Here is an 18631-nt window from a genome sequence, read left to right on the forward strand (position 1 = left end):
AGTGTATGGCCACCTTAATCGTCACAAGTTGGGTCTGTCACACCAGGCTTGAATGAAAGATATAATTGGGTGTCGTCAGCATAGCAGTGGTATGTCAGGCCGTGTTTTTGGATTTGTTTTCCAAGCGGTAACATGTAAAATTGTGAAAAGCAGGGGAGAAAAGATTTGAGCCCTGGGGCACCCCATACTTAAGTGGTACAGAGGTGGACAGGAAGGGTTCCATACACACAATTTGAGTTCTGCCACTCGAGAATTGGAACCACTGAATAACTATGCCATCAATGCCGCAGTATTCCTGTAGCCTGCTTATCAAGATGTCATGGTCAACTGTATCAAAGGCTGCAGAAAGGTCTAGCAGTATCAGGATGGAGCACTCTCCTCTGTCTCTTGCCATGAGCAGGTGGTTGCAGATTTAGATGAGTTTCAGTGCTGGAATGCTTCCTGAAACCAGACTGGAATGGGTCATGACTGTTGTTTTGTAAGATTTTGGCTTCTAGCTGGAGGAATACGGCTTTTTCAATTACCTTAACCAGAAAGGTTAGAGACATGTGTGTAGCTGGTCATTGCATTTGGGTCTAGGGAAGGTTTTTTGAGGAGAGGCCTGATGATTGCTTCCTTCTATGTATGTAGGAACGGGATGTATTTGGTACTAGATGAACAGTCATATCTTCCATCTTTTTATCTATCAGTGAGCAAGAGACATCATGTAATAATGTCAGTAATACTATAATGATAAATAGTCTGTCTTGCCTTGTCTTCATTTGATATAGACTTTTCCCATTACTTCTTGCACCATAGTATCTCTAATTAGCGGTTATCACATTCGCCTAACATGCAAAGGTCCCTGGCTCAGGCAGAAACCATTTTTTTTCTTCCCAAACTGGAAGCTAATTTACATAATGCGCTGTAAAGTGAAACAAACAAACATACAAAAAAAGGCATTGCACACCTGATTGGTTCTCCCCGTTAGAAAACACAAGATAAGTAGAGAACTTATGTGATCTAGCAAGCCAGGCTTGGATTTTTATTAGCAATACTGTAAAATAAAGTTTGCACTTGGATTATTACATAACGGCTCATATTCCAATCACTTCTTCTTTGACGTTTCTCCTAGGTGATATTTCCTTACCATATCAATAAAATACCTTTAACCTCTTGCCGGCCGCGTCACGCCGATGGAGGTGGCCACGGCGGCAGCCCCAGGACCGCCTAACATTGATTGGCGTAAAGTCCTGGGGCTCTGTTTTGCAGGAGATCGCGCGCAGGCTGCACGCGCATTTCTGGCTTGGGGGGCAGAGCTCCGCCACGCCTTCAGTCTCTGAGCGGCTATCGGCGCTCGGGAGACTGTTAGACGGCGTGATCACCGTCTATTTACGTGTACAGCGCTGCGATCGGCAGCAGCGATATACTGGGGACAGCCGTGTGACACGACTGTCCCCCTGGGACACTGGAGAGTGATCGGCTCTCATAGGCAGAAGCCTATGACAGCCGATCGCCACAATTTGCTGGCTGTGGGGAGGGAGGGAGGGAATATTGTTAAAGGAACATACTTTTTTTAAATAAAAACAGGAACAAAAATATTTGTTTAAAAAAAAATAAACAATATGCGGGCGATCAGACCCCACCAACAGAGAGCTCTGTTGGTGGGGAGAAAAGGGGGGGGGGGGGAATCACTTGTATGCTGTGTTGTGCGGAGCTGCAGCTTAGTCTTAAAGCTGCAGTGGCACATTTTACTGAAAATGGCCTGGTCACTAGGGGGGTTTAGCACTGCAGTCCTGAAGAGGTTAAAGCCACCAGCGAGCACGTAAATACTCAGAATTATTATTATTATTTATTGTATTTATAAAGCGCCAACATATTATGCAGCACTGAATAATTTTAACCGTACTTTTTCAACTACTTTTTGGTACTTTTTCACCTGCAGAGTGCTTCAAAGTTATTTAAAACAGAAGATGAGACCTTGGCCCATATGCAATAACCTTTTCTCCTGAGTTTTCCCCTAAGAGATAATTTTCTCTTAGAATACCTTTTCAGCATTTTGCAATTGAAAAACTAACAAGAAGGGCTCGTTCCCACTACAGGTGTTTTCTAAGTTCTGAGTGGGATTGTGGCTTGTTTACATTCTACACATGTATCTCATCATGTTACTTCAGGTACCCTTTCACATACATTTTATTATTATTTTGTTTGTTTGTTTTTACTAGATTTTTTCAGTTTTTCCAATTTTTAAACCATTTTCATTATTTTCTTGTTCAATAATTTTTATTAATTTCAAGTAGTAAAAAGACAGCAAAACAGCAAAGCATAAGGCACGATTTCATAATAACATAAGAAATCAAAACGGCCTTAAATTGTATCTTAGTTACATAGAGGTGCATAAAAACACATCAATAAACATCAAACAGGAAAAGATAGGATAGCGGCATTTTTAGGGCTACAAACAGCTTTGGTATTGTCATTTTCATTATTTTAATTGTTTTGTTCTCTCTTCCTCCATGATCTCAGTTTATACGAGATTATTTTATCTTATATCTGGTAGCTAAGTATTAATTAAAATGTAATTTATACTCTCAGTAGTTTTATAAAAATGTCATTCATAGAATACATTTAGTGGTCTTTATTATACCTTTCTTTTCTGTTCTTAAAATCAGAGGGTGTGCTGGAGCTCTTGAAACATGCTCACAATGGTTTCCGTAGTGTAGTGGTTATCACGTTCGCCTAACACGCGAAAGGTCCCCGGTTCGAAACCGGGCGGAAACAGGTTTTTTTTCCTTTTTGAACTATCACACTATATGCACTGCATGACGCAGCGCACACTGTGTGCATCAATACAAAACACACGTTATTGCATTGTTTGTTATGGAATGAACACATCTTTCGATAATGTGTGAGCAAGTGATTAGTGGTAAATAGCTCCCAGCCCAGTGTTGCTGACAGCTGGTGTTCATATTGCTGAGCAAACATTCTAGACCACACAGTTGCTTCAGCTGTTGGAGAGGCACAGCTCTGTGACTGGTGACCTGTTCTGGTACTCGAGATGAGATAGACATGTGTATATATAGTGGCAAGCATACTAACACTTATTAAAATCTACTTACCTGGGGCTTCCTCCAGCCCCTGGCAGCCTATCTGTCCCTTGCCGTGGCTTTTATACTCCGGGTTTTTTTTTTTTTTGGTTTTTTTTACCTCAGACCTGTCCTTTAAACACTTGCCACTGCCTAATGCAGATTGGTGGTGGCAGAGAGGCGCTGTTGTTGCTCCAGGACGCCATATGACATCATCTTGTGGGAGCTTGCACGAGCGTGAGCTCCCATCCCTGTAAACATCCGGCCCCAGTGATCAGCCTGCCAGTGGCTGAACAGAACTGGCAGGCTGATTTTTTCACTAAAGTGAATTTAAATGTTTATATAGCACTGCCATCTTACGCAGCACTGTATAAAGTATATACTTTTTCGCTTAATTGCCCCTCTGATGGGCTCATAGTATAATACCTATCATAGGCATATGTATGTAAGCAGTGTCTGCAGCATTACAGGTGAACATTGCACTTGCGCTGCATAAAGTATTTGCCTTTATTCCTCTCACTTGCATTTCGTTTTATTTGTGAAGATGCCCTGATAAGTATCTTCGAGCCAGGGTTTCACTGGTTTTCCAAAGGAAAGTGTCATTTTCATAAACTTGACTGATTATTTTCAAGCACAAGAGAATTGAAATGTATTTATCAGTAAAGCTTATGTACTGTATGGCATGAAAATACAGTATATTGTCTTTTTTACTAGTGATCACATGAAGTAATCCATAGCATTTGGTTACTTGCAAGAATAGTAATAGGAATCAGGTTGATTAAAGAAAGCGTCCCTGGGTGGGCTTGAACCACCAACCTTTCGGTTAACAGCCGAACGCGCTAACCAATTGCGCCACAGAGACAGCTGTACAGCTTTGCTGCCCTGCAGTTAATAGAGGTGCCACTTTGAAGGTATACATGCTACGTTTCTACACTTCTGAGTAAGTTTTGGCTTTGAAATCTCAGCACGGACTATTTTTAGTACTATGGTGTTGGTCTACCGCAAATCCATTTTCTGCCTTCTTCAGGTTTTCCAGGTTTGGTGCATTTTATGACAACATTGCCCTAAATTTTATATATTAAGGCACAGCAACAAAACATGTTTTATATGTCACTGTCATTTTAGAACAGAATAGGTCTTATAGTGTTTCATGTTCATTATTTTCTGTGTTTAAAGAGAACCCGAGGCGGGGTTCTTCCATCGCAATCCTTATACAGAGGCTGGGTCTGCCTATAGAGCCCAGCCTCTGTTGCTAGTTAGTTTCCTCCAAAGACCCCCCTGCGCGCTGTCAGACTCCATAAAACACAGCCGCGCTGGCGACACGCAGCGTGTCGCAGCAGGCTGTGTTTATCTCACTAATGCCAGTCTCGCCGCTCCCCCGCCTCCTGAATCGCTCCGGTCCCCACCCACGTCCCTTCCCTCCCCGCTGATTGGAGGAAAGGGCCGCAGGCAGGGACCGGAGCGATTCAGGAGGCGGGGGAGCAGCCGAGACTGACATTCGTGAGGTAAACACAGCTGCATAACGCGGCTGTGTTTTATGGGGTCTGACGGCGCGTAGGGGGGTCTTTGGAGGAAACTAACGAGCAACACAGGCTGGGCTCTATAGGCAGACCCAGCCTCTGTCTAAGGATTGCGATGTAAGAACCCCGCCTCAGGTTCTCTTTAATGCATTAAGGCAAAAAATTCATTTTGAGCACATAAAAATAAATTGATAAAGTCAACATTTGGAATATTTCTATCCTGCTCTAGCATTTCATGTGGTTTCTGTAGTGTAGTGGTTATCACGTTCGCCTCACACGCGAAAGGTCCCCGGTTCGAAACCGGGCAGAAACAACTGTATGTTTTATTACCAAATGTGTAACTCATTACACATTTGCTAATTAGCAGCAGAAATGGAAGAGTGCCTGTTGTTGCATATAGCCCGGCTAGCTCAGTCGGTAGAGCATGAGACTCTTAATCTCAGGGTCGTGGGTTCGAGCCCCACGTTGGGCGATTTCCTTTTATCCTGTTACTTTATACAAGTATGAATGTCTGCTTATTCCTTTTTTTTCAAGAGTTCGGAGGACTTTTTACAATTTCCTGCTTACATTGAATATTACTGTGAATATTTCTTTATATTCAGTGTAAAAAATGTAAACACTTCAAAAAATAAGAGGGTCTGTAGACAAATTAATATTTATCTTTATATTTAGAGCTTAAAATTGAAGATACAATATAGGACAACACAAATAGACAAATACAATTTTTGATTTGTATCTACAGCAAGAAATTTTATTTTTAAACTATGAATGGTGAAACAGATTATTATTATTATTTATTGTATTTCTAAAGCGCCAACATATTACGCAGCGCTGGACAATAAATAGGGATACATACAATATTTAAGGGTGACATACAGCAAAATGACAATACCTGAATACAAGAAAGACCAGATCATGCCGCACAGTATGAGTACAATGTAATGGTTAGTCACTGGAGGGGAGCATGGAGATTAGGCAAGTTAGGTTCCCTCAGATGCATAGCATGGGTTCACAGTAATGGAGGTGCATGATCAGGTAGGACACAAAAGGAGGAGGACCCTGCCCAAAGGCTTACAATCTAGAGGGAGCGGTTGGGACACGGAAGGTAGGGGACCAGAGTTCAGCTGTGGGTTTAGAGCACTTGTGAGGGGTAGTAGGCCAGAGTGAAAAGGTGAGTTTTGAGGGCTTTCTTGAAGATGTTGAAGGAGAGGGCTGCCCTAATGGGTGGAGGTAGGGAGTTCCATAGTGTTGGAGCAGCTCTTGAGAAGTCCTGAAGGCGTACATGGGACTGGGTGATGCGGGGGGGCGGTTAGGCGAAGTTCATTGGAAGAGCGGAGTGAGCGGCTAGGTGTGTACCTCTGAGTAAGATCGGAAATGTAGGTTGGACAGGTTTTGTGGACAGATTTGTAGGTCAGACACAGTATCTTGAATCTGATTCCGGACTGGATAGGAAGCCAGTGGAGGGATCCAAGGAGGGGATCTGCCGTGGTGAAGCGATGGGAGCAGTGGATAATTCTGGCTGCCGCATTCATGATGGACTGCAGTGGGGCTGTTCGGGTCATAGGGAGACCAGACAGTAGGGCATTGCAGTAGTCAAGGCGGGAAATTATGAGGGCATGGATGAGGAGTTTGGTGGTGGCAGAGGTCAGGAAAGGGCAAATCTTACAGATGTTACGAAGGTGGAAGTTGAGGGACTTTGTGAGGTTTTGGATGTGGGGAATGAAGGAGAGTGCGGAGTCCAGGGTGACACCCAGACAGCGGGCTTGAGAGGTAGGGAAACAAATGTCAAATTTCAGTCCCCAACTTACAAACAACTGAAGTTACAACTTTACCTACACACAAAGTTGTCGTCATGTACAAAATGTATTGTTCTGGTTTTGTTATTACACATTTTGTTGTTTCATGCTACAGTATTGTAAGTAGTCAAAAACAAATTAAAGGCACATCGAAAATAACAAAAAAAAAATTTACACAATGGTTGATTAACTGATTAAATATGGACATAACTACAAATATCAAAGCTGCTCTAGTCCATAATGTGAAAACAAGTTCTAGGTGTGAAATGGTTAATGAATTTCTGGGCTAGTCAGCCATACTATTTTAGGAATAAGGCCTCTTTCACAGTGGGACGTTGCATTTGATGCAACGTTAAGTTCGTATAACATGCCGCTAATGCAACTTGGACGTTATAGTACATTCTTTAGCCCTGCGTTTGGTGCGCCGTTTTCGTCGCACTGTGATGGAGCGAAAACAGCTCATGCGTTACATTAAAAAAAAAAACATTATTGAGCATGTGCAACACACACAACGCAGCAGATTTATTGCTAAATGCACAGCATGCAGCACTTTCTAAATATTGCTACACGTTACACACAACGCAACGTGTGCACTGTGAATGTTGCACAGACTTAATATTTGTAATAAATGTTGGAGAGGCAGCCGAGGTGAATAGCGCTACAACCGCGGCTGCCTCCAGCTCCCTGTCTAGCTTGGTATCCGTGCTTCAGGCGTTTAGCACACCGAGGACGGGTCTGTCAGTTGCACATAGGGTTGCTTTGTCGCATGCGCGCACGCACAGACAAGACCTTTATGCGGGGAGGAGGTGCGTCAGCTGACCGGACAGTCGGCTGACGTCAGAGGAGCTGCTCGCCACTACTCATTGGCTGATAGAAGGGGGCGTGCCTGATGGGTCTCCTCTGCTTCAAAAGCCTAGCTGATTCACTCGCAACTTGTCTGCTGTTGCGAATAGTTCGTGTTAGCACTCAGACCCTTAGATAGCTCCGGTGTGCTTTGATCCGGGAGGAAACCTGGGATTTCACACAAGATAGGAATTGTTTGATAGCTTTAATCTTTATACTACTGTGTATTATTTGTGCATGACCCTATTTCGTTCTGAATATTCTTTTGCTCAGTGATTCTGTACCTTTGCCCATCTGATCTTGCTGCTGACTCTGCCTGTTTATACCTTTCAGTCTCTGCCTTCCGATTTTGTATTGCATCTGTCTGTCTGTTGCCAAACCCGATCTGTCTGACCTCTCTACTCTCACCAGAGGGCCCTTGACTCTGGTGAGGGGCGCTGTACTGTTAGTACCCACCAGCTCCTCTGGTGAGGTATTGTTAAACCTATCAGTACTACTGTTGTACCAAATCACAATATATTGTTGTCACCACAGCTTCTGATATACCAGTATTATAGGTGATTCTGCAGATAACCATATAATTAGGTATTCATCTGCATTATAGGTGATACTGCAGATCGCCTATAATCAGAATTCTGTTATTTGCTGACACAAATCGTTACAATATTGCTGTGCGTTAGTCCACGTTAAAACACTTTCTAACGTGCGACTTTAACGTCGTTAAATGTTAACTAGATCAGAGTTTGGTATAACGAAATTATACTGTACCACCGAATTTAGCCCCCATACATGCTATCGTAACTAAATCTGCTGGGTATGTTAAGGGGAGTAGTGGGAACAAATAAAAAAAAATCAAAAAGATCTTATGGTTTTTGAGAAAATGGATTTTGAAAATGTAAAGAAAAAAATGTTTTTTTTAAATTGTGACAGTATGTAATTATTTTGAATTAGCCATGCTGTAAATACTTTTAGTTAATTTGCCATTATCCTCAGAAATGGTTTTCCTATTGTTGCATTTTCATCTATTTTTTTTTTTCATCTATTTTTTTTTTTTCATCTATTTTTTTTTTCATCTATAGTCCAATATATCATTGGTCAGGCTGAAAGTGGTGTATGGACGTGTGTGTGTTGGATGGCGTAAGTAGAGAGCGAGGTGTTAAAACCTTTCTTGGTTTTAACAAAGTTGTCTTGTTAAGTTTTGATACATTTTTTCTTATGTGATAAATAAAGTTTTTTGATATTTTTATAAATCCTTGTTGGTCGTCTGACTCAGTCAGAACCCCTCATTGTTTATCCTTATACTTTATGGTAATCCGTAGCATTTGGTTACTTGCAAGAATAGTAATAGGAATCAGGTTGATTAAAGAAAGCGTCCCTGGGTGGGCTTGAACCACCAACCTTTCGGTTAACAGCCGAACGCGCTAACCGATTGCGCCACAGAGACAGCTGTATAGCTTTGCTGCCCTGCAGTTAGTAGAGGTGCCACTGTGTATACATGCTATGTTTCTACACTTCTGAGTAAGTTTTGGCTTTGAAATCTCAGCACGGACTATTTTTTAGTACTATGGTGTTGGTCTACCGCAAATCCATTCTCTGCCTTCTTCAGGTTTTCCAGGTTTGGTGCATTTTATGACAACACATTGCCCTAAATTTTATATATTGAGGCACAGCAACAAAACATGTTTTATATGTCACTGTCATTTTAGAACAGAATAGGTCTTATAGTGTTTCATGTTCATTATTTGCTGTGTTTAATGCATTAGGGCAAAAATTTCATTTTGAGCGCAAAAAAATAAATTGATAAAGTCAACATTTGGAACATTTCTATCCTGCTCTAGCATTTCATGTGGTTTCTGTAGTGTAGTGGTTATCACGTTCGCCTCACACGCGAAAGGTCCCCGGGCAGAAACAATTAGATGTTTTATTACCAAATGTGCAACTCATTACACATTTGCTAATTAGCAGCAGAAATGGAAGAGTGCCTGTTGTTGCATATAGCCCGGCTAGCTCAGTCGGTAGAGCATGAGACTCTTAATCTCAGGGTCGTGGGTTCGAGCCCCACGTTGGGCGATTTCCTTTTATCCTGTTACTTTATACAATTATGAATGTCTGCTTATTCCTTTTTTTCAAGAGTTCTGAGGACTTTTTACAATTTCCTGCTTACATTACATATTACATTGAATATTCCTTTATATTCAGTGTAAAAAATTCAACACTTCAAAAAATAAGAGGGTCTGTAGACAAATTAATATTTATCTTTATATTTAGAGCTTAAAATTGAAGATTTAATATAGGACAACACAAATAGACAAATACAATTTTTGATTTTTATCTACAGCAAGAAATTTTATTTTTAAACTATGAGTGATGAAACAGATGTCAAATTTCAGTCCCCAACTTACAAACAACTGAAGTTACAACTTTCCTACACACAAAGTTGTCGTCATGTACAAAATGTATTGTTCTGTTTTTGTTATTACACATTTTGTTGTTTCATGCTACAGTATTGTAAGTAGTCAAAAACAAACTAAAGGCACATCGAAAATAACAAAAAAAAAAAAAGTTCTAGGTGTGAAATGGTTAATGCATTTCTGGGCTAGTCAGCCATACTATCCCAGGAATAACGCCTCTTTCACAGTGGGACGTTGCGTTTGATGCGACGTTAAGGTCGTAAAATATGCCCCTAATGCAACTTAGACGTTATAGTACATTCTTTAGCCCTGCGTTTGGTGCGTTGTTTTCGTCGCTCTGGGATGGAACGAAAACGGCGAATGCGTTACATAAAAAAAAACATTATTGAGCATGTGCAACACACACAACGCAGCAGATTTATTGCTAAACGCACAGCATGCAGCACTCTCTAAATATTGCTACACGTTACACACAACGCAACGTGTGCACTGTGAATGTTGCACAGACTTAATAGTGCTGTGCGTTAGTCCAGGTTAAAGCATTTTCTAACGTGCGACTTTAACGTCGCACTGTGAAAGAGGCCTAAAACCACTTATATAAGTAGATAAATAATTGCTCTACTTACATAACATTTGTATTGCACTGTCCACATTTTGATTTTAGTGATTTTTCTACAGTAAACAAAGAAAAAATCCTTCTTAGCATTTCCCTTTTTAAGTGTAGCTATTTTGAGGTCAATTCTGAGGGAATTTCCTCCCTTAGTCTCCCCTGTCTTATTTGCCCGCCCTTCACTATAGAAAGTGCATTGTCTCAGCATGAGAAATATCGGCCAATCAGAGAGGAACAGAGGTGTGGAGGGGAAAACAGGAGGTAAAGAGGCTTCAGCCAGTAAATCTGAGGGTGTAACAAACGTTGGAGAGGCAGCCGCGGTGAACAGCACTACCACCGCAGCTGCCTCCAGCTCCCTGTCTAGCGTTGTATCCGTGCCTCAGGCGTCTAGCACGCCGAGGACGGGTCTGTCAGTTGCACATAGGGTTGCTTTGTCGCGTGCGCGCGCGCACAGACAAGACCTTTATAAGGGGAGGAGGCGCGTCAGCTGACCGGCCGGTCGACTAACGTCAGAGGAGACGCTCGCCGCTCCACATTGGCTGATTGGAGGGGGCGTGCCAGAAGGGTCTCCTCTGCTTCATAAGCCTAGCTGAATCACTCGCAACTTGTCTGCTGTTGCGAATACTTGGTGTTAGCGCTCAAACCCTTAGATAGTTCCGGTGTGCTTTGATCCGGGAGGAAACCGGGGATTTCACACAAGATAGGAATTGTTTGATAGCCTTAAATATTATACTACTGTGTTATTATTTGTGCATGACTGTGGCTCGTTCTGACTACTCTTCTGCTCAGTGATTCTGTACCTCTGCCCATCTGATCTTGCTGCCGACTCTGCCTGTTTATACCTTCCAGTCTCTGCCTTCCGATTTTGTACTGCATCTGTCTGTCTGTTGCCAAACCCGATCTGTCTGACCACTCTACTCTCACCAGAGGGCCCTTGACTCTGGTGAGGGGCGCTGTACTGTTAGTACCCACCAGCTCCTCTGGTGAGGTATTGCTAAACCTATCAGTACTACTGTTGCACCAATCACATTGCTATTTGTTGTCACCACAGCTTCTGATATACCGGTATTATAGGTGATTCTGCAGATCACCATATAATCAGGTATACATCTGCATTATAGGTGATACTGCAGATCACCTTATAATCAGAATTCTGCTCTTTGCTGACACAAATCGTTACAGAGGGGGAGTACAAAAGCAAAAAAAGACAACCCAGCATGCCCTGCAACTTCCTTTTTGTGTACCAAATTTTGTGTGTACCAAATAAGAGTTAAGTAAACTAGGTAATGATCATATAACAACAAGAAAAGTAATAGAGATTTAAACTTTTGGATTGCCTGGTTAGTATCCTTATTACTTGTTTACCAGATAAAAATAAAGAATTGATTTTTGATTTTATGCCCGACAGTTACACTTTAGGAATTAGTGCATTGTTTGTACAGGGAGTCCTCTAGTCCTCTACTTACACACATGTTCTGTTCCGGGAGATTGTTTGTAAGTTGAATCTGTTTGTAAGTTGAGTCCTGTGTTAAAAGTGGATAAATTATTTCGTTTGTATCACTTTGTTTATCAATAATTTTTATTGAAAATTAGTAAAAATGTACATAACAAAAAGAGATTAGCAGATAGGTAGCAATTATTACAAAATAAAGTACCATGAATACTTTAATACATTAATGATATTAGCATTGCATGCTCACTATAACGAAGCATACATAATAGAAGTAGGAAAGAGTTGAACATATACTAAAAGCATAATAACTACCTAAATTGCATAGTTGTAAGTTATCATGATGATAGGATCCATAAGGGAACATTAGTCCAACAGTCTAATAGCTACAGTTCAGTAGTCATAATACCTGAAATAAAAAGAAACTTAACACAAAAAAAGAGATATCCAGTGGGCTGCTATGCACTGCTTAGTAGCTAGCATAATATGTAGGACCAAACATCTAGCATGATGGGAACTTTGCATCTCTGAAACCTTTTTTTACTTGTGTTGCTTGTAATTTGAGGACTGTCTGTTTTTAATGTATTTAAAAACAATCAAGATGCTTGTATTAGGAGCTGTGTACCTCTACCCAATTTCCATTGCTATCAATATGTAGATGTGATCAGTCAGCTGCCTCGTTAGCGCAGTAGGTAGCGCGTCAGTCTCATAATCTGAAGGTCGTGAGTTCGATCCTCACACGGGGCACAATTATTTTTAAAGCCTTCCTTCTGAGCTCTTGGTACAGGTCACATCAGAAAAACATCACCAAAAGCAACAATACCTTCCATGTACATCTTAATGTCATAGGGTGATTTATAACAGTTTTTTTTCTGGGATGATCACAAAATGTAACTAATCTGCTTTTATAGAAACTGAAATTCGGCAGGGATGAACCAATTTTTTTTTTTTATATGGAACCTACTCACTAAAGGTAAGGAACAATAAATCTGGTGGCAATAATTCCAAGTTAATACATATTTTATGGGGGGTGTAGTGGTTAGCTCATTCACCTTGGCCTAATTCACATCACCGCTGGGGCACTATGTGCACAGAGTTTGTATGTTATCCCTGTGTCTGTATGGGTTTCCTCTAGGCACTCAGGTTTCCTTCCGCATCCCAAAAACACACAAATAAGTTCATAGGCTTCCCCCTAAATAGACCTTAGACTACAATACATACATCGAAATATGACTATGGTAGGGATTAGATTGTGAGCCCCTCTGAGGGGCAGTTAAGTTACAAGACAAAATATTCTGTACAGCGCCGTGGAAGATGTTGGCGCTATATAAATAATTATAATAATGAGCTGGTGGGGCCATTGGGGCACATGACAGAAAAAAATATATACTTCACGATAATCTATGAATATGTAAAGTGTATTCAACAGGTATTCCATGTGTTCTAATTAAACTTGTTTTATCTTTGAGAAAAAAATGCCAAAGTTATGTAATTTAAAAGACAATACATAAATTAATACTTTAGGGACTTAGCATTTTACAATGAGCAAAATAAGAACACCAAAAACAATAAAGTATACTTCCAAATATAATGTCGTCACCATACATTGTACTAGGGACAAACCAAGACAAACTGGCAAATAAAATGTGTGTGTTTTATCTACAATAGCATGGTTTATTTTAAAACCATGGCTGAAAATGGTGGAATAATTTAATTTTTTTCTTTTTATTCCCTTTAACCACCCTGGCGTTCTATTGAGATCGCCAGGGCGGCTGCAGGAGGGTTTTTTTTTTATTAAAAAAAACTATTTCATGCAGCCAACTGAAAGTTGGCTGCATGAAAGCCCACTAGAGGGTGCTCCGGAGGCGTTCTTCCGATCGCCTCCGGCAAGCATAAGTAACAAGGAAGGCTGCAATGAGCAGCCTTCCTTGTTTGGCTTTCCTCGTCGCCATGGCGACGAGCGGAGTGACGTCATGGACGTCAGCCGACGTCCTGACGTCAGCCGCCTCCGATCCAGCCCTTAGCGCTGGCCGGAACTATTTGTTCCGGCTGCACAGGGCTCGGGCGGCTGGGGGGACCTTCTTTTGCCGCTGCTCGCGACGGCGATCAGGCAGCACACGCGGCTGGCAAAGTGCCGGCTGCGTGTGCTGCTTTTTATTTTATCAAAATCGGCCCAGCAGGGCCTGAGCGGCACCCTCTGGCGGTAATGGACGAGCTGAGCTCGTCCATACCGCTAAGGTGGTTAAAGCAGCAGGGACAGCCATACTATATCAGAAAAAAACACACATATATAAGTAGATAACTATTTGCTTTACTTACATAGCAGATGTATTGCACTGTCCACGTTTTGTTTATATAGTAAATAAAGAGAATTCTGTGAATGGAATTTTTCATGTGGGAGGGGTGATGACAAGCTTCCTTCTCGTCGGCAATGTAAAAAATAGAGCCAGGCCGACTGAGATAAGATTTATTACAGCAGAAACATTTCTGAATAGATTGGAGCGCTTGCAATGCAGGGTAAAGTAGCAGGCTAAACACAGCAGCGGGTAAATGCAATTTGATTTTCTGGTTGACAAACCCCTCTTTAAAATGCACACACAATTAAATAATTCTTAGCAAAAAGTACCACCCACTCCTTATTGATTGTTATGCTACAATTAAAAAGGAACCAGGAGGGGGAGCAACACTGCGTGTGTGCACCACTCTGTGTAATTCATTCTCCCAGTAACACAGCATTGCTGCAGAGAGCTGGCCTTTCCCGTTTATTGCACACTGCTGGAGCCTAGAAACAGTTAACTGTATGCTACTGAGCAGGGGAGGGCACTCAGGTGGGCACAGGGATTCGCTGGAGGAGAGTGGGGGCAATGCCATAGCAAGTGAACATTTCTGAAGGTGGGCAACAGCATATGATGTCAGCAATGGTCAAATTTGGCTGTGCTTCTAGTCATACACCCATAGGTACAGATATATATGCACTCTCACACTGTCCATTTGTTGTAGTAGCATCAAGCTATAGGCAGCTGCTGCTATAGGCAGCACTGAAGGCACACTGGCTCACCCACTAATCCTGGTGTTTCCTTCCCCTTTGTTTCCTCCCCACTACCCTCTAGATTGTAAGCTCGCAAGGGCAGGGACCTCATCCTAGTGTTTCTCATACTGCTGTAATTTTAACATATGTACATGTACCAACTACATATCAACTATGTATGTATCTGTATTTATTCTATTCAATGTCACGACTGTACAGTGTCTTGTATTTCTTATGTATATTTGTTCCCCATTATTTGTTTGTACTATGTACAGCGCTACGGAAGATGTTGGCGCTATATAAATAAAAAAAAAATAATAATAATAATAATAAAAGCCGATGAGGGATTGGGGATGCTGCTAAAAAAACAGTTACCAGAATTCTGCAGTCACCTGAAACCTGACAGGTGCAAGTTAAATTAAATAAAATATTTGTTTTAACATAGTGCAGGGCTAAGCCATTCAGTAAAAAAAAGTTTAAAAAATCACTAGACATTCCTTTTAAATAGTTATATAATTGCTAACAATACCAGTTAAAATAATCGTACTCAATGCCAAGCCGCTGCAGCTAAAGCTAACAAAATTTTGGGATGCATTAAAAGGGAAATAAAAACTCGAGATGCTAGCATAATATTTCCCCTGTTTAACTCTCTAGTAAGGCTACATCTGGAATATGGAATTCAGTTCTGGGCACCAAATTACAAAAAAGATATTGCAGTTTTAGAGCAGGTGCAGAGACGAGCAACAAAATTGATACGTGGGATGGAAGGTCTCGCTTACCAAGAAAGGTTAGATAAACTGGGTTGTAGAGAAAAGACGCCTTAGAGGAGATCTAATTAACATGTATAAATACATCAGAGGGCAATATAATAGCTTGGCGGATGAGCTTTTTGTCCCTAGGCCTTCTCAAAGGACTAGAGGACATGATCTGCGCATGGAGGAAAAACGTTTTAGCCATTTATTTAGGAAAGGGTTTTTTACAGTAAGAGTGATTAAGATGTGGAATGCATTGCCCCAGGAAGTCGTTATGGCAAACTCTATACTTGCATTTAAAGGGGGCTTAGATGCTTTCCTTGCGTTGAAAGACATCCATGACTACAATTACTAGGTAATGCCTAATGATGTTGTTCCAGGGATTTTATCTGATTGCCATCTGGAGTCGGGAAGGAATTTTTCCCTTTTGGGGCTAATTGGACCATGCCTTTGTAAGGGTTTTTTCGCCTTCCTCTGGATCAACAGGGATATGTGAGGGAGCAGACTGGGGTTGTACTTTACACTGGTTGAACTCGATGGTTGTATGTGTTTTCTCAAACCAAAATAACTATGTAACATGTTTTGCTATTATCACTAATTACAGTGCCAATTGCAAATTAAGAAAAAACAACTGTAGCGATAATAGTAACACTATTATTATAATTTGTGGGTTGAGGCAGTGTCTAATGGAAACATTACACATTTTTCAGTTGTACTAAAAAGAACTTTAGAAAGAGCAGAGAGGGGAAATTAAAGAAATATTTTTCTCTGTTTTGCTTAAAGGAAACCTGTAAGGGCCTCAAAAAAGTTTCACTTATTTGGGGTTTCTGCCAGCCTCATGCAGCCTCCCTGTGCCCGCGCCATCTCTGAACGATCCTCCGGTCCCCTGACGCAGCTCAGTTTCGTTGTCGAAGGCCACTGCGCCTGCGTGGCCCTGGCCGCGCCATCCTTATTTGTGCACCTGTCGCTAGGAACGTCCTGCATAGGCGCAGTATGAGAAAACTATGTACTGCACCTGCGCAGGGTGCTCCCGGCTAGGGGAGCACGGACAAGGACATGCGTGGCAGGCGCCATCAACTTACGATAACGAAACTGAGCCGTGGCTGGTGATCAGAGGATCGTTAAGAGACGGTAAAGGGGGCTGGCAGAAGCCCCAGGTAAGTGAAACTTTCGGGGGGGGGGGGGGGTACATTACAGGTTTCTTTTAAAGACACTTCACATCTCTTTGAATGAAAAAAAATTAAAAAAAAGTTACAATGGTGTAATTGCTGGAAAAAAAAAATCTATGTCTGGGTGTTTTTTTTGTTTTTGTTTTTTTTTTGTAAACAATATTGCCTTGTCCCAAATTATATGGTTTCATTACAAACATTAATATGTAGGAAGATATTTGGTTTAAAATAAATACTGCTAAAAATTATTAAACATTTTGCAGAAAACATAAAGATAGCAGAGGATGGTTTCGATCCATCGACCTCTGGGTTATGGGCCCAGCACGCTTCCGCTGCGCCACTCTGCTGTGCTGGGAGAAAATAGCAATTCACCAGATGAGTAGGCTGATGTCACACTGGTAGTTAATGATGTAGACCTTGTTCTGCATGAATGCAGTGGTTCTGCAGGTAAGCGATAGCATATGCTGTCAGATGAAACCATGTTTGGCCTGTGCTTCTAGACCATACACTCCTAAACTCAGAGATAAATAAAGCAAATCTGAAGCAAAACAAATCAAATCAAAACACATACATTTTTACGCGTTAGTGGTGCAATGCGTAAAAATTTACTCGTTGCACCACTAACGCGTAAAAATTTATGTGTTAATGTTCCTGCACTAGCGAGAATGCGTAAAAATGTACTCAATGCGGCCCCCGACCTCCGAGGTCGGCAAAAACTAAACTAGCTGCCAGCGGGGGACTGGAGCAGCAGTGAGTGGCTGCATGGGGCTGGTAGAAGCCCCAGTAAGTGAAACTCTTTTTTTTTGCCTGCACCTTCCCTTTAAACACATCACAGCAGTAAAAAAAAAGAAGATACTTATCAAACCCAAAGGGCGTCAATGGCAGCAGCATATATGTTAAGGTCAGCAGGAGGTGCAGAGAGTAGTCGGCAGGATAAAACCCTGGATTCCTGGACTGCACGCTGACTGAAACTATCAGATCAGCAGTACTATATTACAGGATAAGAGCATACAATATAAGACAATAACACCACCTGTCTATCTCAGAAATTAATCCAGGGCAGTTTCTAGGCTAAATTGCTTCTATGGCGAGAGTGTAAAATTTGCATTATTGGTGTATTGGTGATGCGGCATTTAGCCACCCAGTATAGGTAGCCAGGCATAGGTACCCCAATGGCCTCAATTCACTAAGCTGTATCAAACACTATCAAATGTTTGATAATTTACCTCATGGGTTAAATCTAATTTTGAATTCACTAAGGTGTTATAGATTTATTGCATGTTTTATCCATAAAACATTTGATAAATATATAACACCTTAGTGAATTCAAAATTAGATTTAACTTTTTTGATAAAGTGTTTGATAAAGCTTAGTGAATTGAGGCCATTATAGGTATTATTATTTATTTATATAGCGCCAACATATTCCATGATGCTGTATCCAGGTATAGGTGCCACCAGGTATAGGTGCCCCAGTATAGGTAGCTAGGTATAGGTGTCCCCAGTATAGTTAGCCAGCTATACGTGCCCTACTATAGGTTAGCCAGCTATAGGTGCCTCAGTATAGGTTAGCAAAGGTATAGGTGCCCCAGTTTAGGTTAGCCAGCAATAGGTTATATATTAGCCAGGTATAGGTGTCTCTGTATAGTTAGCCAGCCATAGGTGCCCAAGTATAGATTAGCCAGGTATTAGTGCCCCTGTATAGGTTAGCCAGGTATATGTGTCCCAGTATAGGTTAGCCAGGTATATGTGCCCCAGTATAGGTTAGCCAGGTATATGGATTTTTAGACCCCTTTTCTGCCAGACTTACTCCCTGTACAGTAATTACAGCACAATTAAAACCAGGTGATCTCTGACTATAAGGAGAAAATGTTTTTGTTCATTCTCTTGATTTCCTTGATAAATGTGGCTGAGTGTTCCCATTTGATCCCAGAGTGGTGCATTAAGTTAAACACCCTTTGAAATCAGCAGGATTTGAGTAGTGCACT

At 41.4% G+C, this 18631-nt stretch overlaps 7 non-coding genes across 7 annotated transcripts; 5 read left to right on the forward strand and 2 right to left on the reverse strand.

The window, feature by feature from the left end:
* The first annotated feature begins 2687 nt into the window (after positions 1-2687).
* On the forward strand, positions 2688-2760 carry TRNAV-AAC (transfer RNA valine (anticodon AAC)). Its single transcript has one exon. It is a non-coding gene; the product is annotated as a tRNA-Val (tRNA).
* Positions 2761-3853: 1093 nt separating this feature from the next.
* Positions 3854-3927, reverse strand: TRNAN-GUU (transfer RNA asparagine (anticodon GUU)). Its single transcript has one exon. It is a non-coding gene; the product is annotated as a tRNA-Asn (tRNA).
* Positions 3928-4825: 898 nt separating this feature from the next.
* Positions 4826-4898, forward strand: TRNAV-CAC (transfer RNA valine (anticodon CAC)). The gene has a single exon. It is a non-coding gene; the product is annotated as a tRNA-Val (tRNA).
* Positions 4899-4984: 86 nt separating this feature from the next.
* Positions 4985-5057, forward strand: TRNAK-CUU (transfer RNA lysine (anticodon CUU)). Its single transcript has one exon. It is a non-coding gene; the product is annotated as a tRNA-Lys (tRNA).
* Positions 5058-8594: 3537 nt separating this feature from the next.
* Positions 8595-8668, reverse strand: TRNAN-GUU (transfer RNA asparagine (anticodon GUU)). Its single transcript has one exon. It is a non-coding gene; the product is annotated as a tRNA-Asn (tRNA).
* A 553-nt stretch (positions 8669-9221) lies between these two features.
* Positions 9222-9294, forward strand: TRNAK-CUU (transfer RNA lysine (anticodon CUU)). Its single transcript has one exon. It is a non-coding gene; the product is annotated as a tRNA-Lys (tRNA).
* Positions 9295-12369: 3075 nt separating this feature from the next.
* Positions 12370-12442, forward strand: TRNAM-CAU (transfer RNA methionine (anticodon CAU)). The gene has a single exon. It is a non-coding gene; the product is annotated as a tRNA-Met (tRNA).
* Positions 12443-18631: the final 6189 nt, after the last annotated feature.

The sequence above is a fragment of the Hyperolius riggenbachi genome, chromosome 3 (assembly GCF_040937935.1).
Source record: "Hyperolius riggenbachi isolate aHypRig1 chromosome 3, aHypRig1.pri, whole genome shotgun sequence".
NCBI classification, from domain to species: Eukaryota; Metazoa; Chordata; class Amphibia; order Anura; family Hyperoliidae; genus Hyperolius; species Hyperolius riggenbachi.